Source organism: Dendropsophus ebraccatus, chromosome 8 (genome assembly GCF_027789765.1).
Source record: "Dendropsophus ebraccatus isolate aDenEbr1 chromosome 8, aDenEbr1.pat, whole genome shotgun sequence".
Lineage (NCBI taxonomy): Eukaryota > Metazoa > Chordata > Amphibia > Anura > Hylidae > Dendropsophus > Dendropsophus ebraccatus.
In genome coordinates this window covers 53,069,655-53,096,623 of record NC_091461.1, presented here as the reverse complement: position 1 = coordinate 53,096,623, position 26,969 = coordinate 53,069,655, and the positions used below count along the sequence as shown (strand labels likewise).

Here is a 26,969-nt window from a genome sequence, read left to right as displayed (position 1 = left end):
ATGGCGACGTGGACCCTGTGTGCGGCCTCACCACACACCGCAGAGAGCCAGCGCTCAGCCTCCCCGGCCCTAAGCAGAGATGCCGACAGTAGGGAGGCCTTCCATGACTCGGAAGAGGAGGACTGTGGGTGGGTTGTTTAGGCTTACACGAACCTCAAGGCTCACTCGTTCTTTAGACGAGTGTGGTGCAGGGCTTTGGCTCTGCGCTGTTCTACATTTAGCCATGTGTTCTTTTGCCTTTCCTTTTTCTTCTTCCTTCTCCCTTCTCCATTTGTTTCCCTTCCCCTCATCCTTTCTCCATCCCTTACCCTTGCCTTCCCCTCCCTCCCTGTGGGTGCTCCTACTGAAATCATTGATCTAGGGCTATACTATAAAAATCATGAGAGTGATTAAATTTTGTACCTTCAATGTCAAGGGGCTGAACATCCCAGAACGCAGGAGGCAAATTGCGTTCTCCCTGCATAAGCAACGAGTTATGGTTGCATTTCTACAGGAGACGCACTTTAAATCTCAACATGTGCCACAGTGCGCCTCGTTCTATTACCCGGTTTGGCATCACAGTACAAACCCGCAGGGGAAATCCAAGGGAGTCTCTATTGCTTTTCATAGGAGGTTTAACCCTGCTGTTCTTTTTTTTTTGTCTTGCAGACGAGCATGACTGGTTCCTGTTTCTCCGGGTCTCCTGGCAGGACCGCCAGTATGTATTGGCTAACGTATACTTCCCTAACCAGGGTCAGGTACAATTTTCTCGCCAGGTCTTGAGGAAATTTGAGAAGTTTGCGGAGTCACTACCAATTATATTAGGCGGTGATCTAAATATAGTTTTGGATCCTAAACTAGATTCCTCCTCAGGTTGCTCATCCCTCTCCCGCTTGGCAATTAGGAAAATACAGACTTTACTTCATAATCTGCGGTTAGTGGATCTATAGCGCACGCTCCATCCTAGTGTCAAGGATTACAGTTTTTATTCCCCGGTTCACTCCTCATACAGTAGAATTGATGTATTGTTGGTATCACATACTCTGCTAGATCTTTCTCCCGCAGCCTCAATTGCTCCTATTTTATGGTCGGATCATTCTCCGGTTTATGGCTCCTTATGTTTCTAGCAGGGGGTTAGTAAATCCTTTAGCTGGCGTCTGAATGAAAACCTGTTAGACGATGCTCTTTGTGTCGCTGATCTTCAGAAAGCAATAGACAATTTTAAAGGGGCCCAGGAATCGAATCATACCGCAGCACCTATAAAATGGGAAGCCCTTAAGGCGGTCCTGAGGGGCGTATTGATTTCTCATGGTTCTCGCCTCAAGAAAGCAAGGGGACACACCATCAAGAAATTGGCAGACAGGATTGCCTCGCTAGAAATTAGTCATAAACGGTCCCTTTCACCTGGCATCTATGCAGAACTTATCACAGCACAATCTAAACTTTTGCAAATTCTGGACCAACGTTCTGCATGTTTCAGGGCGAAACTACGTGCAAAGTATTATGAATTTGGGGACAAAAGCGTCCATCTGCTGTCGAGAGCTCTTCACCCTAGACTACAGAACACTTCTGTCTCCTCCATGCGATGTCCGGATGGGAGCAAGGCCTATGCCACACGTGACATTCTGAAATTATTCAGAAATTATTATGCCTCCTTATATTCTATTAAGGGTGCACTGGCCCACCTCTCACCAGATGAATTGCAGGGGAGGATTCAGAACTATATGTCTCGGCACCCCATTTCTTCCCTTCCTCCTGATGTAAGGGATGCTATGGAGAGCAAGGTTTCGACGACTTAACTGGCAGCTGTTATTAAAGAGACCAAACTTGGCAAGAACCCTGGCCCAGATGGCTACACAGCCAGATTTTACAAACTGTTGGCAGGCCCTCTGTCTCCTGTGCTCCCTCTGCTTTTAATGAAGTGTTACAAGGGGGGTCCTTTCCCACGTCTGCGCTCCTAGCGCATGTCACCGTGCTCCCTAAACCCAGAAAACCGGCAGATGTATGTGCCAACTTTAGGCCCATCTCGTTAATTAATCTAGACGTGAAATTGTATTCCAAGATTTTGGCTATGCGCCTCAGCCCATACCTCCATCACATCATAGAAAAGGACCAGGTTGGGTTCATGAAGCAGAGAGAGGCACGGGATAACATGATTAGGACACTGACCTTGATGGAGAGGGCCAGGGCTGCTGGGGCCCCCCTGTGCATCCTGTCTCTCGACGCCGAAAAAGCGCTTGACAGGGTGCAATGGGGGTTCCTCAGGGCTGCATTGGGTTTTATGGAACTGGGTCCGATGATGTTGGGTGGGGTTATGGCTTTATATAAGAGCCCGACTGCACAGGTTAGGGTTAATGGTGCCTTATCGGAGACATTTCCGATTTTGAATGGGACACAACAGGGCTGCCCCCTTTCCCCCTTATTATATATTATAGTGATGGAGTTCTTGGCCACAGCTATAAGAGACAACGACTCCATCATGGGTCCTGTAGTGGGTGGCAGGTCCCATAAATTGCTCCACTGCTCAGTGGTCTTGAGAAAGAGATAGATAACTGGCTCCACCTGAAGTTGTCTCTATTTGGTTGCCTGGCGGCAGTGAAAATGGATATCCTCCCTCGTGTACTATATTGTTTCCAGACCCTCCCTATGGTTGCTGTAGGTCCTTTTCTGAGGAAATTAAAGACATTGCTGATCAGATTTATATGGTGGTGGAACGCAAGTAGAACGCAAGTAGCGTAATCAAGATGGCGGCGCCGGCCTTGCTGTAGCGGACCAGAGGATCAGGTAAAGTATAAGATACAGACTGTAAAGGCAGTCTGTATCTTTCCGAAGTCTATTTATGAAGATACAGACTGCATTTGCAGTCTGTATCTTATACTTTACCTGCTCCTTTGTTCCGGTGCAGTAATGCCGGGCGCCGCCATCTTGATGACGTCACTCTGGAACGCACCGCTGGAACGCACGTGACGTCATCAAGATGGCGGCGGCCGGCATTACTGCACCGGAACAAAGGAGCAGGTAAAGTATAAGATACAGACTGCAAATGTAGTCTGTATGTTCATAAATAGACTTCATAAAGATACAGACTGCATTTGCAATCTGTATCTTATACTTTACCTGCTCCTTTGTTCCGGTGCATTAATGCCGGCCGCCGCCATCTTGATGACGTCACGTGCGTTCCAGCGGTGCGTTCCAGCGTGACGTCATCAAGATGGCGGCGCCCAGCATTACTGCACAGAGGAAGAGAAATTAGGTAAAGAATAAGATACAGACTGCAAAGGCAGTCTGTATCTTCATAGATAGACTTAGGGAGAGAGAATCTTTGATAATAGGGATAGTAAATTTTAGGTGATTGGTTCTCTTTAAAGAGGTTGTCCACCTTAAACTAATGTGTTCCCTATCCACAGTAAGTAAGAGACTGGGGGGGGAGGGGTCTGACCTCTGTACCCCTACTGATCTCCAGAATGGCCTCTAGGTCCTTTGTTATAAATACAGCTGTGAGAACGGCTCGTCACCCACGGCCCTATTCATTCTCTATGAAGCCGCCGGAAAGAGCCGAATACAGCCCTTGACATCCCTACGGATGCATGCATAGCAAAGGAGCCAGGTAGCCATTCTGGATATCGGCGGGGGGAGGGGGGGCGGCAATCTCTTAATTGTCCCCTATTCCCTATAGGGGACAAGTTAATTTAAGATGGAGAACTTCTTTAAAGCCTAAGTTCTCAGATTCATAGGTTTAGAGAGTAGAAATTATTATGACTGTTTTGAAAAGTTACCTCAGTCTTGGACTTTTGTTCTTAAATCAGAAGATTCTTTCTTGCTTCATGTGAAATACAGACAAATACACATAGAACAGATTAAGGTTGGGTTCACACTGCATTTTTGCAATCAGTTTTTTTCATCCGTTTTATGCAAAAAACAAAGGAAAAAAAACGGTGCATTTGTGTGCATCTGTTTTGATCCTTTTTTCTATAGACTTCCATTATAAAAAAAACAAAAACAAAAAAAACATCAAAATGCATCTGTGTTTTTTTAGCGTACACAAAAATGTGGGCAACCACACTCTTGTGTACACTAAAAAAAAGTTTTGATCCATTTTTGATCTTTTTTTTATAATGGAAGTCAATGGGAAAAGGGATCAAAATGGGTGCACACAAATCATCTGTTTTTCATCATTCTTTTTTTTTGCAAAAACGCAGTGTGAACCCAGCCTAACCTTGCACAAAATTATGAACCGCTTACCGAATGTGCTTGTGCAAGACAGTGATAATACTATTATATATCCTGCTTGCAGTCACTCAAAGCTATACACACTGCTGCTATAATGTGCCTGCACTCACACTCAGCTATACACACTGCCGCTATAATGTGTCTGCACTAACACTCAGCCAGTCACTAGAGATGAGCGAACCTGCCTCGGTAGGTTCGCTCATCTCTACCAGTCACACTGCTGTATCGAAAGTCTCTGTCACTGTCCTCTCCTGCACAGCTCTGTGATTCTCATGCCCCTTCCCCATTGCTTTCAGACCTCTGACAGCAGCCCTGTTTTTCTATTTTAGTCTGTTGTTCTACACTATTGCATTATGGGGATCTGCAGCTCCTTTCTGTATCTACAAATTGCTGCAGTTTTTTTCCTTCTTATGCACTTACTATACATTGTACACTACATGCTGATTGCTATACTCTACAGTAACTTATAACATGACATATCCAGCTTTTTTAATGTTTGTTTCATTTGTTTTACCTGTTATTCAGAATAAAAAAACCCCATTCTTTTTGGGAGTTTGGAACCATTTGTGTGCTTTTCAATAATTTTTTATGGGAAAATTTGCTTTGGTTTAAAGTGTACCTGTCATTTATTTTTTTAATTAGCAGAAATCAATAGTACATGCGATTTTAAGAAACCTTGTAATTGGGTTTATTAGCCGAAAAAGGCATTTTTATCATGAAAAAGCAGTTTTAAGCTCTCCCCCTTGTCTTCATTGTTCTCTATGGAGAGGGGAGGGGTGGAGGGACATGAGGCATCAAAACAGGACAACAAAGAGTTAATTTACAGCTACATCACCGCCTATCTTCTCTGACAGTCAGCACTGACCTCTCTGACCTCTGAATACTGCTTTCACAGGGGGCGGCAATCTCTTAATTGTCCCCTATTCCCTATAGGGGACAAGTTAATTTAAGATGGAGAACTTCTTTAAAGCCTAAGTTCTCAGATTCATGAAAAAGCAGTTTTAAGCTCTCCCCCTTGTCTTCATTGTTCTCTATGGAGAGGGGAGAGGTGGAGGGACATGAGGCATCAAAACAGGACAACAAAGAGTTAATTTACAGCTACATCACTGCCTGTCTCCTCTGACAGTCAGCACTGACCTCTCTGACCTCTGAATACTGCTTTCACACAGGTCCCGCTGCGTAATCCTTTGTTTTCTACTGTCGACTAATCTCCCTCCCCTCTCCATAGACCAGACAGGGGCATATCTGATGCAACAAGACACAATTTCCTGATATTGAGCAGTAAATAAGAGAGAGGAGGGAGGAGGGGGGGACCTGGGAAAAGTCTTTTTGAATGCAGATAATGGCATATTTGCCTAATAAACCCAATTACAAAGTTTCTTAAAATCAACTATTGATTTCTGCAAAAAATAAAAATATATGTATATATACGACAGTGACACTTTAAGAGTGATTTGAATAACAGGAATTCTTGCTGCTTTTTTTTTTTCAAAACTACCACAACCTCCAACAGGATTGAATAGGTGCTCTACTGATACCAAAGATTAAAGAATAAAGTAGCATACATAGCTTAAAACTTCACTTCCTAAATAGTTTACAATATATTTCTAGGTTGTTCAAATCTATTTGTCAGAGATGTTTGTTAGTGATTACTATTTCACCCGACAAAGAGGTCATAATGACCTAGAAATACATTTTGCTTCTTTTAACCCCTTCAGGATCGGTCCAGAAAGTATCTTAAGGACCGGAGCCCATTTTTGAAATCTGACCTGTCTCACTTTATGTGGTTACACCTCCATGATGCTATAACTTGTCTACCACAGAAGCCACAAAAGCTTAAATGCACCGCAAAAAATGGACATACATTTTCATCATTGGATGAGTTATTAAACAAGTCACATGAGATACATGTGCTACTTAAGAATCAGTATAACACTTACTCAATGTTGCTGGTGGTGCTGGTATTTTGGTAATCTTGATATCACCTCTCCTGTTACTACCAATCTGCATGATTTGAAGCAAGGTTCTAGATTCAAAGACATAATATAGGCAGTCTTTACTGTTAGTAAGTAGAATGACCCTTCCCTTTGTAGCTAATACTATGGTTCCGTTCCCTCTATGTGATTCTTTGAACAGGTTTAATGTCTTAGCCATTAAAATCAATAGACATAGCAGAGAAATAAGGTCAGAGAAAGAGGATATGTAATGAGGTTTCCTAATGCTACGTTTACACGGAACGATAATTTGCCCGATCGTACGATGTCGAAGTAACAATGTGTTTTTCATAACGATCAGCTTTTAGACGGTCCGATATATCGTACGGAAAATTCGTTTTGCGATCGTTTTGCGATCACTTAAGCCCATCTCACACATAGGGTAAATCGGTGAACGACTGTTTACACGGAACGATCTGCAAATTTTTTGAGAACGATCAACGATGATTTGAGAATTTGTTGAAGGATCAAAATGAACGATTTATCGCTTACCGCTTCATCGTTCGCAGCATTCACATACGATTATCCTTCGAATTTGATCATTATTGTGCGAATTCACACGATAATCTCTCCGTGTAAACGCAGCATAAGGAAGTGCATCTAAGGTTGAACCATTGCAGATAGGTACCCTGAGACTCTCCAAAGAAGAAAGGCACGGAAAAAAAATAAAGGATTTTAAATTGTGGTGGCATGTCAGAAATGTATAAGCCTAAGGCTATATTCACACTACGTAAAAGTACGGCCGTTGTTGCCATCGACAACAACGGCCGTACTTTATGCAGCGTTGAACATTGCCTACATTTCTATGGGATCCCGGACGGAGCGTATACACATCGCCGCAAATAACTGACAAAGACCTGTCAGTTCACACAATAAAGCGAGCGGCTCCGGCCGCTTGCTTTATTGTGTGCCGTAGGAGGTTCTGATGCGGGCGCACGCTGATGTGCCCGCATCAGAACTCTGCGGCTGGAAAGATCATCCGTCCGGTACTAAAGTACCTGCTGGGATGATCCCGGCAGACACAGGCCGTTGTGTGAACATAGCCTAAAAGATTAAAGCGGGATTCTACTGGGTGTATTTAAAGGGGTACTTCAGAGAATAATAATTTTTTACTTTTTTTTTAATCTTATTTAGCACATTGCATTAATAAACCTACTGCAATTACATTGTTATAACCTTTTCCATTTTAACATAAATCGAACAGAAAAATCCTGTTATATAGGATTTTTTTTTCCAGGCATGATTAAAAGTTAAAATTGCAGCCCAGCCCAGATGAGGAGTGTAAGCTGTGTTAAACGCTGATGCCAGTATCCCAAAGCACCTATCCCCCTGTCCCCAACACTATGCCAAAAATCACCCCAGCCCGGAATTCACCTTTAATATTGGGGAAAGGCAAGGTATGCATTGGACAGGTGATATGCAGTTTTGACTAAACGTCATTTTTTAGTTTCACCGTACTCCAGAAAATCTTGTTTCTTACAGTGTAAGAATCCTTTAGGTGCTTTTGTACACATTTCATGCAGGCTTTAAAGGGGTATTCCCCCCAAAATTATTTTTGCATTAATACGCTGCCCACCCGTAGCTTTCCATCTTTCCAATATACAGTTATTATGGATTCTGCACAGTTTTGCTGTTATCCAGCTGCATTCACCCCCACGGATTGCATAGAATCATCAGACCTCAGTCCACTACGACACGCTCCCTGCTCCTGGCCCCCACCCTCCGAGACGGCATCACGTGTCCTCAGTCCCAGCACAGTGAAGTGACTGAGAACACTGATGCGGTGGCTGCTGTTACAGAGGGAGACAGTGATCAGCGCAGCTGTGACTGTCTCCCTAACAGCAGCCACCCAGTCACCCCCAGCCCAGAGCTCACCCCCTGTGTCCAAAGCCTCCCGGTAGCACTCACCCGCAGCACACAGCCCCCTGCCCCACAACCATCCGCCCCCCCATCACTCGTGGCATCCCCCACTCACCAGAGGCATAGCCGCTGCACTCATCCGCGGCGCCCCCCCCCCCCGCGACAAGCTCCGCCCCATGCGATCGCCCATGGCATGCTCCGCCCCCCGGCGATCGCCCGCGGCAAGCTCCGCCCCCGCGATCTCCCGCGGCAAGCTCCGCCCCCATCGTCCGCAGCAAGCTCCGCCCCCCCAATCGTCCGCGGCTCTCCTACACTGTCTCCCCCAACTCGGCTCTGCTACGCCGTCACCCCCAACTCGGCTCTGCTACGCAGTCACCCCCCAACTCGGCTCTGCTACACAGTCACCCCCAACTTGGCTCTGCTACGCTGTCACCCCCAACTCGGCTCTGCTACGCCGTCATCCCCAACTCGGCTCTGCTACGATGTCACCCCCAACTCAGCTCTGCTACAACGTCTCTTCCAACTCAGCTTTGCTACACCGACACCGCCATCTCAGCTCTGCTACACTGTCATCATCTCCTTCATTGTCTCAGCTCTGCTACTTCACCATCATCAGGCATAAGCATTGCATGATGGGAAATGTAGTTTCCTATCTTGGATATAGATCGGCTTTCAGAAAAACTTGTAACTCAGGAATGGCAGCAGCTAGAAAGACGGGAGACGGCTCAGAATACTCAGGGGGACTTGGTGAGTAAGGCCAGCTTGGGAGCATTTAATTTTTTTAGCTCTTGGGGGGAGTACCCCTTTAATGTGTATGGCACTGGTACTGAGGAGAGACTTCTTTATGACCATAAAGCATAGATTGGTGGAATGCTGCATTGATGGTTAACCTTTTGGAAATTTCTCTCATTTGACGCTCAGCCACAGTGACCATTGGCTTCTTAGTCACCTCTTATCCCTTATGCCCCAATTATTTGGTTCAGCTATCTCTAGGAAGAGGCCTGGTTATTCCAAATTTCCTCCTTATAAATATGGAGGCCACTGTGCTCTTACAGTTTAGCAGAAATATTTTTGTACCTATCTCCTTATTTGTGCCTCTACACAATCCTTAACTGTGAGACCTTGTATAGACAGGTCTGTGTCCAAACAATGGAAACTACCAATTAATGTGTAGAGACATCTCAGGGATGATCAAGAGATATGGAGGGCCCTAGAGCTAAAGTTCAAGTGTCATAACATAGCCTAAGGATAGAAACACACTTGCCGTATCTACAGTGAGTTTCTCGCAGTGAGTTTCTCTGCGGATCCCGGCCCTGTATACTCAATGGCAGACAAACTCGCAGCAGGGATGTAACTCGCTGCGGATACGGCAAGTGTGTTTGTACCCTAAGGCTACATTCTCACATTCCCTAGAACTGTCCATAGTCATGGACCCATAGTGACGGACAACCCTACGGACGTGCATCTGTTGTTGTCTGCAATGCACGGACCTATTAATAGATAAATAGAGATCACTGCCGCAATTGCAGATCCTTACTGATCCCCCGTCAGTTTTGGGGGCACAGATTATGGCTACGTAACACAAATGGACAGGTGAACAGGGCCATTCAAACCTATTCAAACTACTCAGTCTGTAGACTGTCTGCAATTGTGAACAGAGTTCTACAGATGTGTAAATGCAGCCTGAATACTTATGTCCATTAATTTATCTTTTTCTTTACTTTTTAATACTTTTTCAAAAGTTTACAAGTTGGTAACAGCACTCTAAACACAGAGGTGTCAAACTCAGGCCCTCCAGCTAAAGCTTTGGCTTTGTAGTTTTGCAACAGCTGGAGGGCCTGAGTTTGACACCTGTTTCTTAACATAACCCAAAATAGCAGGTTTTTTTTAATTATTATTATTAATTATTATTGTGTTACATGTTGTACAAAATTATTTTATCTCTTTTGCCAGGGGAAAATGTGGGTACAAAAGCTGATAGTCCTTTCTCTGGCCCTTTTTGGGGCATACTCCTACAAACGGCGTGAGTATTTATGGATAAGAATTCATGTTGGAAGGGATGACATGAAATTACTTTAATCCATTTCTTTATAAATCAAAGTTTTACAAAATAGTTATCAATTTTATAATTTTCAATAAAGATTATTTTCTTGTAGCATAGAAAGATATTTTTTTGTCTTTCCCTAACCAATAAATCTGCCCCGTTGGTACTTATTCATTTTTGTCTGGCATGGAAAGGTTTTGGTCTATCGCTGTTATACCAATAGAGGGAAAGGCCTGTTTATGTTTCCCCTATGATAAGGGTGAAGACACTGTTGCATTGTGTTGCAGTTCCATTTGGTTTGCAACTGCATAATGTCAGTTTCCCATAGTAAGAAACTATTTTTTTTTAGGGATGTAAGAAACTGTTTCTTTTTCTGAGCGAAGTGAACAAGGTCAGTGTACCTTTACCTTTGTTTTTTGATTTTAATAGAGGATGCTTCTATAGCTGAAAAGAAGCAAAAGATAATGGAGCTGTTGGCATGCTGGGATGAGCGCTCTGCAAAAGATCAGTTTAATTCTGGGTATCCTGCCGGAGGAGCAAACTATGAGTACAGAAGCTGCAAGGAAATCATGGATTTTGATAGATGTGCAAAGGGTAAGGACATATGTAAATGTATTGTATTTTGAAGCTTATTTTGATACTGAGTGAGGTAAAAAGTAGGGCTTTACATAGATTAGATACTACAATTAACGATAAGGGTAGCTTCACATGTACCGGATTCGCAGCGGATTTTATGGTGCGAGTCTGCAGCGAAATGGGGCTACATACCCGCAGCGCAATTTTCATTCTGCTGCGAGTATGTAACCCAGCCCCTTTAACCCCCCCCCCCCTCTGCCCGCAGCATACATTACCTGCTCAGGGCTGCGGCTGCATGTGAGGCTCCCTGATCTCTTCGGTCCCACTCAGCTAATCGCTCCATTCCCAGGTTTATAGCGCTTTTATCCTTTGGTCTATGGGGCTGTGTGAGGTGTTAATTTTTGCACCATGATGTGTTCTTTCTATCGGTACCTTGATTGCGCATATGCGACTTTTGATCGCTTCTTATTACAATTTTTCTGGATTTGATGCGATCAAAAATGTGCACTTTTGCACTTTGGGATTTTTTTGCGCTTACGCTGTTTACCGTGCGAGATCAGGAATGTGATTAATTAATAGTTTGGGCGATTACGCCCGCGGCGATACCAAACATGTTTATTTATTTTATTTATTTATTTTTCTTTCTAACCTGGGAAAAGGGGGGTGATTCAGACTTTTATTAGGGCAGGGGGCTTTTTATTGACAACAACACTTTATTTATTTTTTTTACACATATACTAGAACCCCCCCTGGGGGACTTCTAGTGTAAGTATTCTGATCTCTCATTGAGATCTTTGTTGTATAGTTATACAGCAAAGATCAATGAGATCGGCACTTGTTTGCTTTCGGCCGCTGCAGCCAAAAACAAACGAGTGCCGAGCCGGGGTCAGCGCCATCTTGGAGCGGACCCCGGCAGGTAATAGATACGGAGATCGCTCCTCCGGGACAACGTCCCGGGGGAGCGATCTCCGCCACTAGACACCAGGGAAGCGCTGGATCCGGTAATCTGATTATCTAATTAGCGGGCACGGCGATCGAACCGCGCCCGCTAATAGCCACGGTCTCGGGCTACACGCGGCACCCGGGACCGCGGCGGTTCAGAGCGTGGTCGCCGCGCGGCCCCGTTCTGAGACCCCTAACCGACAATAGGGCATAAATATACGCCCTTTGTCGTTAAGGGGTTAAACTTGCAGCCATCTGCTGCCGAATCCGCGGGCTACCTAGAGAGGGGTCCCGGGAGTGCGGGGAGAATGGCTGTGGTGTCCCCCAGTGGTGAGGAGAAATAACAGCTACGTTGGCAGGTGGATCTCTTGCCAGCAGCTGCCAGATTGCAGTGGTGTCGATGGCCAGACGGGGGGAGTGCGGGCATGCCGGGGGAAGCAGGGAAAGTTGTGCACCCGCAGTGAAAAAAACAACCTGCAGAAGATCAGGTTGGTTAACCATGGCTAGAGTCGGTTTCATTTTTTTAACGCTTTATTGCCAAGCCCTAGCATCAGGAGAACTTGTTAAATGGGGGCAAGAATGTAATGGTAAATGCTTTTCTGTTACTTTGTAATCTGGGGGGGGGGGGGGGGGGGGGAAGATTTTTGCCTTTTCTGTGATTTTGCCAAGGTATTCTCCAAAGCCCAGTTGGAAGGCCCCTTTTTTATAATGTGTGCTATCGATTTGCTAGCCGTTGTAGGATATTCCAAGGGTAGGATATATAACCTTTCTCGGTCCTGAAAGGATTGCCATGAAACAGTACTTTGCTGAAAGTCTCCAGAAAGGTCATATCTGGCCTTCAGTGTTACTTGTAGTGTTATGGATGCACCTCAATTGTGCTGTCATATTGACTGTTCCAAATTACAAATTATAAGTTTATAGTGCACACTGAGAAGTTTGAAAACCGCACTTAAAATGAAGTGACATGTCTCTTGTTAGGCGCATTTGTGCTTGTTCCAGGCATTAAAAAACACTTTTTGTAAAAACTGCGCCAAAGAATGCATTAAAAAAACATGCCAAAAAAACATGGTTTTTAATAACTGCATTAACAAACCCTTACAGGGTATTACTGTGATTTTAAAGGGGTCTTTTTCTTTTAAATCAACCAGTTTCAGAAAGTTATATAGATTTGTAATTTACTCCTATTTCAAAATCTCAAGTCTTCCCATACTTATCAGCTGCTGTATATCCTGCAGGAAATTGTGTTTTTTTCAGTCTGACACAGTGCTCTCTGCTGCCACCTCTGTCCGAGACAGGAACTCACCTGAGAAGTAAGAAATCACCATAGAAAACCTCTTCTGATCTGGACAGTTCCTGTTTCGAACAGAGATGTCAGAAAAGAGCACTGTGTCAGACTGAAAAAAACACACCATTTCCTGCAGGGCATACAGCAGCTGATAATTATGGTTAGATTAAGGCTATGTTTACATAACGTTTTTTCAGCTCTGTTTAAAATGACGTCCGTCATTTTAAATCTAAAATAACGGACGTCATTTAGCTGTCTGGCCTTCCCTTAGTGCAATGACGGCTGCTGGTACATTATTCTAGTTTTGGGTTACTAATTGGCCTTTGGGTGTGTCTTAATTGATAAGTCCATTAAATTTAAAAGTAGGAATGGAGCAAGGACGGTGACAAAAGAAAAAATGTGTGAACAACTAAAAAAAGTCCGCTGTTTGCAAAAGACGTCCGAAAATAATGGTCATGTTCATTATTTTTACGTCCACAGTAAAAACATCCATTATTCAATACACTATGGGTGGCATTTATTAAGTCCGGCGTTTTTTACGCCGGACTTATAAATGCCCCCGCAGCTCCGGCGCTACGGAGATTTATGTAGAGGCGGACTGCCTCTACATAAATCCCGTGCGCGCCAGCGCGCACCGCCGAAAACCTACGCCAGCTGAGGACTGGAGTAGGTTTTCGGCGTACATTTGGGTGGAACGGATGGTAAATCGCGCGGACTCTGAGTCCGCGCCCTCCGTTCCGCCCACTACACGCCCCCTTTCCGCCCCCCCTGGCGTACTCGGCGGAAAGTGCTGATTTGCGAATATTTTATTTGCAAATCGGCCATTTGCGCATAAAAAAATACGCAAATCTGCACTTTTCGCCGAAAATCATCCGTTCGCCGGATGATACATGTGGCCCTATGTGCATTGGACGTCTGTTTTTCCATTTACTTCAATGCACTGCTATTGCAGTCAGTTAAATCGAAGCAGGAGAGAAGGATGGCTGACATATTATTATCTTGTTTAACCCCTTAAGGACCTGGCTAATCTTGTGTTTTTGTTTTTTCCTCCTTGTGTATATAAGGCCAGTTGCATTTTTTTCACCTAAAAACCCGCATGAGCCCTTACTTTTTGCGCCACTAATTGTACTTTGCAATCACGGGCTGAATTTTTTCATAAAGGACACTGCAAAACCAGAAAAAAAATCAATGTGTGGTGAAATTGAAAAAATAAATAAATAAATAACACATTTATTTTATTTTTTTCGTTTTTACGTTGCTCATCCTGGGGTAAAATTGGGGGAATTGTTATATATGTTCCTCAAGTCGTTACGATTACAACGATATGTAACATGTATAACTTTTATTGTATCTGATGGCCTGTAAAAAATTCAAACCATTTTTCACAAATATATGTTCCTTAATGGTGCGTTCACACCTACAGGATCTGCAGCTGATTTTCTGCAGCAGATTTCATTTAAATAACTGAACACAGCATCAAATCTGCTGCAGATCTGCTGCAGATCCTGTAGGTGTGAACGCACCCTAAAAGGGAACTCCGGGGAGAGGTTAAAAAAAAAAGAAACTTCTAAAGAGGCATAATGCAGTACTTACCTGTCTATTCTAGTTTTGAAACTACCGAAAATCCATTTGTTTGGGTGGTTTTTGCTCTGTATTGTGTTTCTGTCTTTCCTGGTTTGGCATTTCCCAGAATGCAATGCTTTCCCTATGACCATCACAGCCCCCACCCATTACAATCAGAAAAATTAGTGCTGCACCTGCTTCCGGCTGGTCTGAGATAGTGAATCAGTCAGGGGATTGGGTTATCCAGCCAAGCCTCCTGTGAGATCACGCCCTGCCACCTGTCTGTATCATCAGGAAACATACACAATGTGAAACAGAGGCATGGAAGATTTGTCTCCTAAGGTGGGATAGCAGCAGGAGCAGGAGACAATGTGAATTGGCACATAGGCCATTTTTTTTCACTTCCTGGATTTCTATCAGCTACCAGTGTGGCAGAACCGTACAGATATGGTAATAGATTGTATAGACACATCTATATAACATTTAATGTACTTTTAATAGAAAACAAGTTTTTCTTATCCGGAGTTCCCCTTTAAAACCGCTCTATTCCCAGGCTTATAGCGCTTTTATCCTTTGGTCTATGGGGCTGTGTGGGGTGTCATTTTTTGTGCCATGATGTGTTTCTATCAGTACCTTGATTGTGGATACGTGACTTTTTGATAGCTTTTTATTACAATTTTTCTGGATTTGATGCGACCAAAAATGCACAATTTTGCACTTTGGGATTTTTTGGCGCTTACGCAGTTTGCCGTGCAAGATCAGGAATATAATAAATTAATAGTTCGGGCAATTACACACGCGGCGATAACAAACGTGTATTTATTTATTAATATTTATAACATGGGAAAAGGGGCGTGATTCAAACTTTTATTAGGGGAGGGTTTTTTTTTTTTACTTTTACACATATACTAGAAGCGACTGCAGTTACATGTGATCTTGGCCATGGGGGGAGTAGGACCAGTTTCCCCTCCAGGATGTGAGTTGATACATTGTTCTAGTGCTACTGATACTGTTTTACTAGATGGCAAAGAGACATTATGGATAAAATTTATAATGAATCTTGGTTTGGGAAGTTTGGTTTGCTCATCTGTACTTGTTATGTATCTGATCAGCAAACCAACTAGGTTTGCATCAAACAATCACGATAAAAGTTCGTCTGGCAATATCTCGGCTCTTTTGTAATTCTGGTTTTTACCCACGTCATGCATCCTAATACTGATGTGGATGCTATCGTAAAAGATCTATGCGCAGTCTGTGCCTATGTTCAGAAGAACCTGCTCAATGGCCAGAACATCCATAAAGTCAAGGCTGTTAAGAGATGTCTATGTTCGGATGGATTTGCTGATAAGGTCTGGTTATCCACCAAGAACCTCTGTCTAAGGGCCTCTTTAGGGAAACTAACCCCTCAGTTTATTGGTCAATATTTGAGTAGAGGTAATAAACCCGGTGGCTAGGTATACGCATTTATGATGTTTTCCATAGGTCCCTATTGAAAAAATATTTACCTGCAGTTACATTACCTGTGAGACCCCCTTGTCCTGTGGATGGAATATGAGGTCTCACAAATTTTGGATTTCAGAAGGGTCTTGGAAGTATCCGGTGCAGTGGAAAGACTATGGTCTTGATGAAAGGTCATGGTTTCCATCTTGTTTCATCCATGCTGACACTCTAGTCAAAAAATCCCATGACCCTCATCTGGCCAAAGCCTGAAAAGGGTTTAGTTGCCCCTCATAAAGTGCAGGTACTGTCAGGGACTTAAAACCTATATTAGGGACTCTGACCAATATTTACTGATAAGGGTTCAATTCATATACAACCAAAACAAACAACCCTTAGATAATTAAATAAAGAAATTGTATACCAATAGATATGACCAAAATCTGAATCCTTTATTCATGCATAAATCCCAAACCTATCCCATAAAAACAACATATACACATAAGACACTTAAAAACAGGGTGCAGGGGACCATACAAAAATACATAGCAAAATCACATTCAATTACACAAAAGGGGGAAATATAAAATTACATAAATAATGGGATTCCAAATGGCTTAATCAATATGCATTGTGCAAAATTTTTTAATAAATAACTGGTACCGAGTATGAAAACAATATAAATCAAATGGCTAAAATTGCCAACAGAAAAATTCAAACCCTCAGACCATTGCCATACACACAGAATCCCATATCCCCTTATCATACGACCCCTGCACCTCACCCTCCAACGCGTTTCGTAGACTCTTCTCAAGGAGTGGTGAGATGTGCAGAGTTGGGCACACTTATATATCTAGTGCTGCGGTCTTTGGCCAATAACATACCGTGATTATGATTACCGGGCGCTCCGACGCCATGCCGCCCCCTTCCACCGAGACCACGCCTGCCAAGAGGCCGCATCACAGAGGACGCACTAGTGCGCTCAATCGCCGCGGCCATTTTAGAAAAGGGAAAGCTCTAGATTCGCCCATACGATGTCACTACTAATACCCACAACAAGATTCCAGTTGTATCAGTTTAATCTCATAATAAAATAATTAGAATAATATATAATTGTGCATCCACATACCCGGTGTATATAAGAGCACTAAAATTATAATATGGATATATGTCCAAATATGATGATTGTGAAAAGTGATTGTAAGTGGTGAGGAACCATATTTGATGTAAATATGATGAAGTGATTGATGTGCATGATGAATGATGAAGTACATGAAGGTGCATGAGTGCAATAAAGTGCATGTGTGCATGAATAAAGTGCAGATCAAAAATTGTTTTATAAAAAATTGTGAAATGAATATGAAAAGAAATTGATTGTGTGTGTGAATATATGGTATATAAATGCAAGGTGCAAATAGCAATATGTAGTGAAAAAGTGCAGTGAAAACAAAAATAAATTTGAAAAATCACTATTATGTGAAGTGTGAATGAAAAAGTGTAAAAGTGAGTGTGCAAACAAAAATGAAAATAAACATAGTTGAAGATGAACCCTGCTGAGAAGAAAAAAAGGGGGAAAAAGAAAGAAGAAAACAAAAAAGAAGAAAAACAAAAAGCAAAAAACAAAAAGCTTTTTAAATAATAATAAGACATTGCCGACGCCTCCCTATACTCTCTACAACATTTAAACTGCATTCAAGTGAAATGTAAATTGATCTAATAAACCCAAATGGGATCCTACATACCAAAACTATATAAACCACACAAAGGAATAAAAACCAACCCATAAAACCAATACTAGGACATGACCCTGAGATGTATTCACATATATAAATCAAATATCCATAAGTGCTAGCTTCACAGAAAACTTGAAAAAGTCCATTGTTCATTCAGACCATCTGGAGAAATTGTTTTAATTTTCGTAATCCATTTGCATTCTCGTTGTGCCAGCATTTTAGCTATGTCTCCCCCTCTGGATCCGAGGCGTACATGGTCTATTCCTAGTACTCTCAATTCTTTCCATTGCCCCCTGTGTTTAACACGAAAATGACGGGCCAGTGGTTTCAATTGTCGAATGGCAAAATTATCCTCCAGAGAATAGTTCATGGCTGCCTTGATGTCACGGATGTGTTCTTGTGTTCTAACTCTCAAATATCTTGTTGTAAGTCCAATATATACCAAATCACAGGGACAAGTGGCATAGTATATGACACCAGTGGTTCGGCAGTCAATGTGGTGCACAATCCGAAATTCCCGTTCTTTTGTGGAGTCGTAAAACCGATCTGTTCTGATCACATGTGGACAAACGGAACATCTACCACATGGGAATGATCCCCATTTAGGGCCCCGTGTCTGAAAAATAAAATTAGATTTAGAGGGTTTATAATGATTTTGAACCAATTCATCACGCAGAGGCCGACTACGCTTGGGTGTAATCATTGGTTGAGGGGAAAAAAACTTTTTTAAATCAGGGTCATGTGACAACCGTGGCCAATGTTTCCTAAATACCTCTGTCATCTCTGCCCATCTCGTATGGTATCTAGTGATTTGCCGTATTGGTCCATCATTGGTCCGTTTCTGATGCGGTATCAACAGATCCTGACGTTGTGATGCTCTCGCTCTCAGAATTCCGGCATCAATGTCTCTGGAACGATATCCTCGTTGTTGAAACCTCATTTCCATCTCTCTGGATTCTTTTTCGAATTCTTCCTGCAAATCACAGATCCTATGTGCCCGCAGAAACTGACCCGTGGGTATGGCTTTCACCACGTGTCTTGGGTGTGATGAATTGGCATGCAGGAGAGAGTTGGTACTAGTGCTCTTACGATGAATTTTTGTGTAGTAGGCCATGATTATCTGCAAAAATCTGCAAATCAAGGAAGTCGATGCTATCTTGTTTAATGACATATGTTAGCTTGATGTTCAAAGAGTTGTCATTAAGGTTTTCAATAAACCTTTCAAGACCTTGTTTAGTCCCCTGCCACAAAAACAATATATCATCGATAAAGCGCATCCACATAATTACCTGTCCATACGATGTGGTGTCATAGGTCAATACATTTTCCTTTTCCCAGTGGCCCAAAAATAAATAAGCATACGATGGTGCGCATGTCGTGCCCATGGCCACACCCCTTATTTGCAAAAAAATATCTGTCCCTGAAAAGAAAAAAGTGATGATGAAGAACGAAATCCAACAATCTCAACAACAAATCTGTCAATTTGGAATCCAAGCCACTATTAACAAGAAAGAACCTACATGCCGTCAAGCCCTGCTGATGATCTATACAAGTGTACAGGCTCTCCACATCACACAAGACCATATATACATCTCTCTCCAATACAACCCCCTCCAGCCTTTGCAGTACTTCACTTGAATCTCTGATGTATGAAGGCAAATCCTGTACGCAAGGCTTCAAATAGTAATCAAGAAAGCGGCAAACTGGTTCACAGAGTCCCCCTTTACCGGAGACAATTGGTCTACCTGGTGGATTCAGAATATTTTTGTGGATCTTCGGTAGAAGGTATAGGGTTGGGATTATTGGATACTCAACCACCAACCCATCATGCACCTTTTTTGAAATTATGCCATCCCTTAAGGCGCATCCCAAAATATCACATAACCGTTTTTTGAAAACTGTCAGGGACTTACCTAACCACATTACCGCGGGAGGTTGTATTCTGTTGTTGGGGATGCCCAGCTATGTCAATCATACATGGGGGCATGACAGGCTGGCCGGGCCGAATGTTGTGGCAGGAACCCTGGAGTGTTTTGCCAATCACTGGTGGACCAGCTCTCCGGAGTGTGAGACTTGGTTTTTGCCCTTTATTTTCTCTTAGTTTTTAACCCTAGCTTAATTTTGGTTCTGATTTGTGGCCCATCCGTTCCCAGTTGATGCTGACATGTGCTTCTCTCTCTTAGTGACCCTGCACATAGCATCATAGGCACTGTCACTTAGTTGGGGTCTGCCACTTAGGGCAGTAGATCCAAGTAGGCAGAGGCAGTGGTCTTGGCTCAGTTAGGGCTCACTGTTAGGGATGTGATATTAGCTCAGTATAATATATGTTATAACCTTATTATGTACATCAATTCTGGTCCAATTAATTTTTCAGTGCACTTTAATGTGGTATTGTTGTAGATGGAATATATATGGACTGATGTATCAGACATACTGTGACATGACCACCGATGGTGGAGGTTGGACCTTGGTGGCCAGTGTCCATGAAAATAACATTTATGGTAGATGTACAGTGGGAGATCGCTGGTCCAGCCAGGAGGGAAACAACATCAATAACCCAAAAGGAAGTGGTAACTGGGCTAACTACGCTACATTCGGTCTACCTATTGGAGCCACCAGTGATGATTATAAGGTGCAGTGGCAGAATTCTGTAAAATTTTACTGCTACTGTAAAGTTTCTTTGCTCATTTCTTTTTGTTAATCAAAGAATATTTGTCACTATCTTTTTATACAAATGGAACAATTTTCCTAAAAAGGTGTTAAAGGTATAGCTAAACAAATTTGCATTACTTCAGCATAAATGCTGCAATATTTTGTAAGCATAAAGCAAATTTATACATACGCACTATAGTATAGATATTAATGGTTTAATAATACCTTCTGCTTTCTACAGTTATATCATTAACAAGTTGTAGTGAATAAAGTCATTGTATAATTTTTTCCGATAGAAGTCAGTGTAATGTAATCTACATGTTATCTGTTTTCTCTTTTTCGTCTTTGTAGAATCCTGGCTATTTTGATATTACTGCTAAAGATTTGAGCTTGTGGCATGTTCCCAATAATACAACATTGCCAGAGTGGAGAAACGCTTCCATCCTGAGATACCGCACGACCAACGGCTTCTTTAGTGATGAGGGTGGTAATCTCTTCTATTTATACAAAGTAAATACTCAATCATACACGCAGTGTAGAGAGTACAATGTCAATTGTAGCTATAGTGTTTATTATAAAGCATCTTGTTGTGTGTAGGTATTTATGGTTGGTTACATTGATCAAAGATACATTTTTGATTATGGAAGTCTATGAGACTACAATATCAGAATTAGTGGCTAGCCGGGGAGTGGATGGTACTGCTGCCACGCTCTCTCCCCAGCTATATATGTCTCCTGATCACAGTGTGTCTCAGCACTGAGACCTGCTGTGATCAATAACATTTGACATGCCTGATGAAATCTGATGGAGAGGACTCAACAGCATCCAAGCAATCTACAAAAGAAGTTTATTGCATATCCAGGTACTGTACAAGGGACGTTTCGACCACAGTCTGGTCTTTATCAAGCATACAGTCAGTTTGGGCCAATACATGGTATATATGTGATACAGAAAAAAAATCACCAATCACTACATAGGGGAGGGGGCAGGGAAGCAACAGTGAAACCCAAAATTTGGATATAGGACTCAACATGGTGCTATTACTAAAAGAATATGTAAACATTATATCCTATATGGTTATAAACTATAAATCAAAGTATGAAACAAATGATCAGAGAGATCATCAACAATTGATGAAAAGGTCTTTATCAGTAGAAAAAACTGGGTAGAACAACTGGTGCATAGTACACAATAAGACATAATAATGTACAGATTGGAGCCATATACTCTATAAAGATAGATGCAGGGCCGCTTCTGCCATGAGGCGGAATGAGTATTCCGCCTCAGGCGGCACATTCTGGGGTCCCTTTAGGGGCGGCAACTTCTGCCCTGTCATCTGACTCCCGCCGCCCGCTCAGGTGTCCCCCTTTCCGCATCCCTAGAAGCTGCAGCTCTGCAGCTTCTAGGGATGCACTGCCGTCAGACTCGTGGCCCAGGAGAGGACGCCCCCACTCACACTATAATCCTCTCCCCTGTACTGTACGGCATCCGCTGGGTGACAGGCCCCTCCCCCAGGCCAGGTCACAATGCTGTACAACAGAGAGTGTGTATGGCGCTGTGACCTGGCCTGGGGGAGGGGCCTGTGTGGCGTCTTCTCCTGTCACCGAGGGAAAGGAGAAGCGGTGGATCCCGGTCCGGATGGTGAGGAGGGGAGCAGGTGGGGGCCCTCAGGTTTTGCCGGGACTGTCCTGATTCTGACGAGACAGCCCCGGCAAAACCATGTCCAGGGAAGCCCTGCCCCCTGCAGCGGGAAGCCCCGCCCCCTGCCGAGCGCGAGTGATGTCACCCATGCAGAGCGGGAGAGGAGTCCCTGGAAGACTAGAGGGTCCATACTGGTGAGGTGAGTATGGCTTTTTTTGTTTTAAATACAGATGAAGGGGCTAGTGGTATGATGATCAAGGCACAGGAGGAGGATGTAGGGAGAAGTAGTATGATGATGAAAGGGCAGAAGGATGAGAGGGGTTATACTATGATGATGAAAGGGCGGAAGGATGAGAGGGGTAGTAGTATGATGATGGAAGGGCAGGAGGATGAGAGGGGTAGTAGTATGATGATGGAAGGGCAGGAGGATGAGAGGGGTTATACTATGATGATGAAAAGGCAGAAGGATGAGAGGGGTAGTAGTATGATGATGGAGGGACAGGAGGATGAGAGGGGTTGTACTATGAGGATGGAGGAGGAAGGAGGATGAGAGGGGTTGTAGTTTGATGATGGAAGGACAGGAGGATGAGAGGGGTTATACTATGATGATGGAAGGGCAGGAGGATGAGGGGGGTTATACTATGATGATAGAAGGGTAGGAGGATGAGGGGGGTTATACTATGATGATGGAAGGGCAGGAGGATGAGGGGGGTTATACTATGATGATGGAAGGGTAGGAGGATGAGGGGGGTTATACTATGATGATGGAAGGGCAGGAGGATGAGGGGGGTTATACTATGATGATGGAAGGGTAGGAGGATGAGAGGGGTAGTACTATGATGATGGAAGGGCAGGAGGATGATAAAGTGGGTCGTAGTATGATGATGGAGGGTCTGGAGGATAAAGGTGGGGGTAGTAGTATGATGATAGGGCAGGAGGATGAAGGGGGGAGGAGGATGAAGGGTGGAGTAGTATGATGGTGGAGGGGGAAGGAGGATGAAGGGGGGAGTAGTATGATGATATGGGTAAGGTGGTCTCTGAGGCTAACAGTATTATTGAGTGTCTGAAGCTGGCAGTATTAGGCCGTTACTATTTGGGGGTCTCTAACACTTGGCTCCCCATATGTCACCACCATTAAGACTGGCACTTATACATGCTCCTCTGCAGCCGCCGCTCTCCGCTCAAAGAAGTATCATGTTACTTCTTCGAGCGGAGAGCGGCGGCTGCGGAGGAGCGCACGCTCTCCCATAGATGGGCTATGGGACAGTGAGACAGGCAGGATCCTGCGGCGGAGAGTTCCACCGCGGAATTCCACCTGTTTTACTCAGTGTGAACATACCCTTAGTGTATGCACTTCTGTTATATAGTTCTGTATGCACTGTTGGTATGTAGTTATATATGCAATGTTCACTGCTGGTATATAGTTGTGTTTGCGGGGGAAGGGGCGCAGTTTCAATTTTCACCTCAGGCAGCATAGAACCTAGAATCGGCCCTGGATAGATGGGTACACCTCAGTGCCAGATTTTCCAAAAGGCCAAAAGGGGAGAGAGCAGAAGCCATGTACAGCAACACTGGATCCTGGCACGAGAGGCTGCAGGGCACGGGAGATGGTACTCTGGACTGGAAGTGGCGACAATCCATTCACACCGGACCATGGTTTCAGTAGTGTGTCAGTGAATGGGTTGACGTCACTTCTGGTCCAGAGTGGCGTCTTCTGCTCCCTGCAGCCTCTCTTGGCAGGATCCAGCGTTGCTGTTCATGGCTTCCGCTCTCTCTCTTCTTGGCTCCTTAAAAAATCTGGAACTTAAAGCAAATGTGCCACTAGGTACATTGCTTTTTTTTTTTTAATTTAACATGAATAGACCGGCAACGGTGCGGGTATGTCGGTGCCACGGTCCTTTTTTTGAACCGCAGGCCATTTTTTGCGTAGAACGCTGGTTTATTTCCAAGCACCGGCCCGGCATGAAGCACTTGGGGCTGGCTTGTGACGTGGCTCCATTAGAAACACAATTTAGTATTTTGATGCTGAGCAGGAAGGAGTTAACATTGCTTGTGAAAGTATTCATATACATGGGTTATAATGTTTGTCCATATGCAGACTTTGAGCATTTAAGCATATAAGCATTTTTTTTATTCTCTCAGAAATACCCAGTGGTGTACAATATTGGGAGATGCCCTGAACAGAATGGACCCGCTATTCCTGTTGTGTATGACTTTGGAGATGCTGAGAAGACCAAATCGTATTATCGCAAGTAAGATCCTATATAGCTCTATGGTAATATTATGTACAGTAAAATTGTCCTCCATACTGATATTTGTTTCTTTGTGTCTCTGCAGGAGAGTTCACTGCTGGCTTTGTTCAATTCCGGGTATTTAATTATGAAAAAGCTGCCCTGGCTTTGTGTGCAGGTGTAAAATTGATAGGATGCAATGCAGAACATGTAAGTATTAGATTAGTGTACAATTGGCTTCATCCCATATGAATTTGGATTTTCCCAGATTAGAAAAGGTAAAGCTGCTTTCTTTCAAAAACAGCACCACACCTCTAGTCAGGTTGTGTGTGGTATTGCAATTCAGCTCCATTCACTGTGATAAAACTCAGCTGCAAATCTACACCCATCCAAAGACAAAGGTGATGCTGTTTCTGTAACAAAGCACCCATGTTTTTCTAAGCCTGAACAATCCCATTATACCCTTAATGTTCTGTGCCATCCATGTGCGGTATACTAGCAGTGGGGTGGTATCTCTGGAGCTGAGATCATCATACTGGCTGCCATTAGCACTCACTGCTTATGACTGACATGGTAATTTAATCACGTAAATGCCATAATTAATGGTGATCTTGGCATTTAAATGCTTCACTGACCTGTTACACCGTGTGTTCAGTGCCTGATTGTCAGCTTTGCAGTGTCAATCCCAGCATGTCAATTGGTTACTATCACAGCCATAAGACTTTACTGGGGCTCAGTGAAACCTCTAACCTGCTGATATGTCCCAATAGGGCACACAGCGCTGAAGATTTGGGTGAGTTTCTTACCTTCGTCCTCCACACCATTTTTGTGATATTAGCAGTTTATTTAAGATGCTAATGAGGTGTTTTAGTAGACTATAGGGCACTGAGGATGAAGGTAAGTTTATTACCTTCATCCTATGTGTCGTTTTAAGGATATTAGCAGTTTATTTAAAGTGTTACTGTTGTTCAAAAAAACCTTTTGACTTGTCATAGAGACACGTCAAAAGTTTTGATTGGTCTGGGTCTAAGTGTTCAGACCCGTACTGATTGGGAAAACAAGTCGGGAGAAAACTGTGCTGCAGCGCGTCCACTCTCTGCTCTGAGTTAGAAAAAAGAGTCAGACTTATAATGGAGCTCTATGGAGCTTGCCTCTTTTTTCTAATGCTGCCAGCGCAGTCCTCCCCTTGCTTATTCTCCCGATCGTTACACGTCTGAACACTTAGACCTGGAACGATCAAAACTTTTGACCTGACTCTATGACAAGTCGAACAAGAGGTAGGAGCTGTGTGTTTGAAGTCAGACATGGTGTCATCCCTGCTCCTAACTCCTCACAATTAAATATTGTGACAGTTAGCAACATGTCGGTAGGCAGTGACCTTCTTATCTGGGACACTGGCCACAAATCTTAAAGCCTAGCAAGGCAACTAAAAAACACTAATACCACACCAACCAAGAGGTAACGGCTGGCACACCAGTCAATATGTAGAGCAAGCCCGGGCTGTGTACTGAAGCTGGAACTGCTGTTATACCATCGGGTGGTGCTCTGCCGGAGACATGATTAATACCTTCTACGTAGAAACACAGTAGCGGCACTCTCCCATAGGTAAAATTGCTTTAATTCATAGGCAAGAACATAGGACAAACAGTGCGATCCACAGGAAGAGCTACGAATCGTTTCGCGCTACACGCGCATCAACAGGCTCATGAGCCTGTTGATGCGCGTGTAGCGCGAAACGATTCGTAGCTCTTCCTGTGGATCGCACTGTTTGTCCTATGTTCTTGCCTATGAATTAAAGCAATTTTACCTATGGGAGAGTGCCGCTACTGTGTTTCTACGTAGAAGGTAAAAAACACTAATAGTAACAGAAGACCCATTTTCAGGATTTCTTTTTTGTTGTTTTGTTTTTTTACCTCACATATACTCACTTCTTTCATATGGGTCTGTACTTAAAATTAAAAGAGTTATGACTTCTACAAGGTGAAGAGGGTTTTCCAATTTGAGCAAGTTATCCAAAGCATAGGTGATATGCCGATTGGTGGGGGACCAACCACCGAGACTACTTCTGATCTCCAGATGAAAATGAAGCCCAAATGAGCACTGCAGGCTGCACATACACAGCCACTGCTCCATTCATCCTCTTTAAGCCAACTAAGTGGACTTTCAGGATGAATGGAATGGTTGCCAAGCAAGAAATCCCGACACTCACGTATTTGCAATGAAGAAGACTGTGTTTATTCACACATTATTCACACATTCTGTTGATAAAGACCTTATGGTCGTTACCTGTGCAGTGAACCACGTGAGTGCTGGGTTTTCTTGCTTGGATTGTTTCATTGTTCCCTGGGCACCTCAGCTACTGGAGTGCCGATCGTTGGCTAATACCTGGAATGGTTGCCATGCATGGGCAGACTGCACTGCTTCTTGTGGGTTGATTTTTACTTTTATGGGAATCAACAGATAGGTAAAGCCCTTTAAGGCTAAATATGTTTTGCTATACCTAGAGAAAATAGCAGGTGTTATTTTCTTTATATACTTGTAGCACTGCATTGGAGGAGGTGGCTACATCCCAGACGGAGATCCTAATCAGTGTGGAGATTTTGCAGCCTTTGACTGGAATGGTTATGGAAAACATTATGAATGGAGTTCCACCAAGGAGATAACTGAAGCAGCCGTCCTCCTCTTCTATCGTTAATAAGGGCTAATTACCGATTTTAGGATTTTGTTGCTTCAGGCCTGGAGGATGATGAATAAATATAATAAAAAAAAAAGAGTGTTATTTTTTTTTAAACATTTATTTAT

The 26,969-nt window shown here is 43.4% G+C and overlaps 1 pseudogene; it reads left to right on the top strand.

The window, feature by feature from the left end:
* On the top strand, positions 1-26,862 carry LOC138800033 (intelectin-1-like; annotated as a pseudogene).
* The last annotated feature ends 107 nt before the right edge of the window (positions 26,863-26,969 follow it).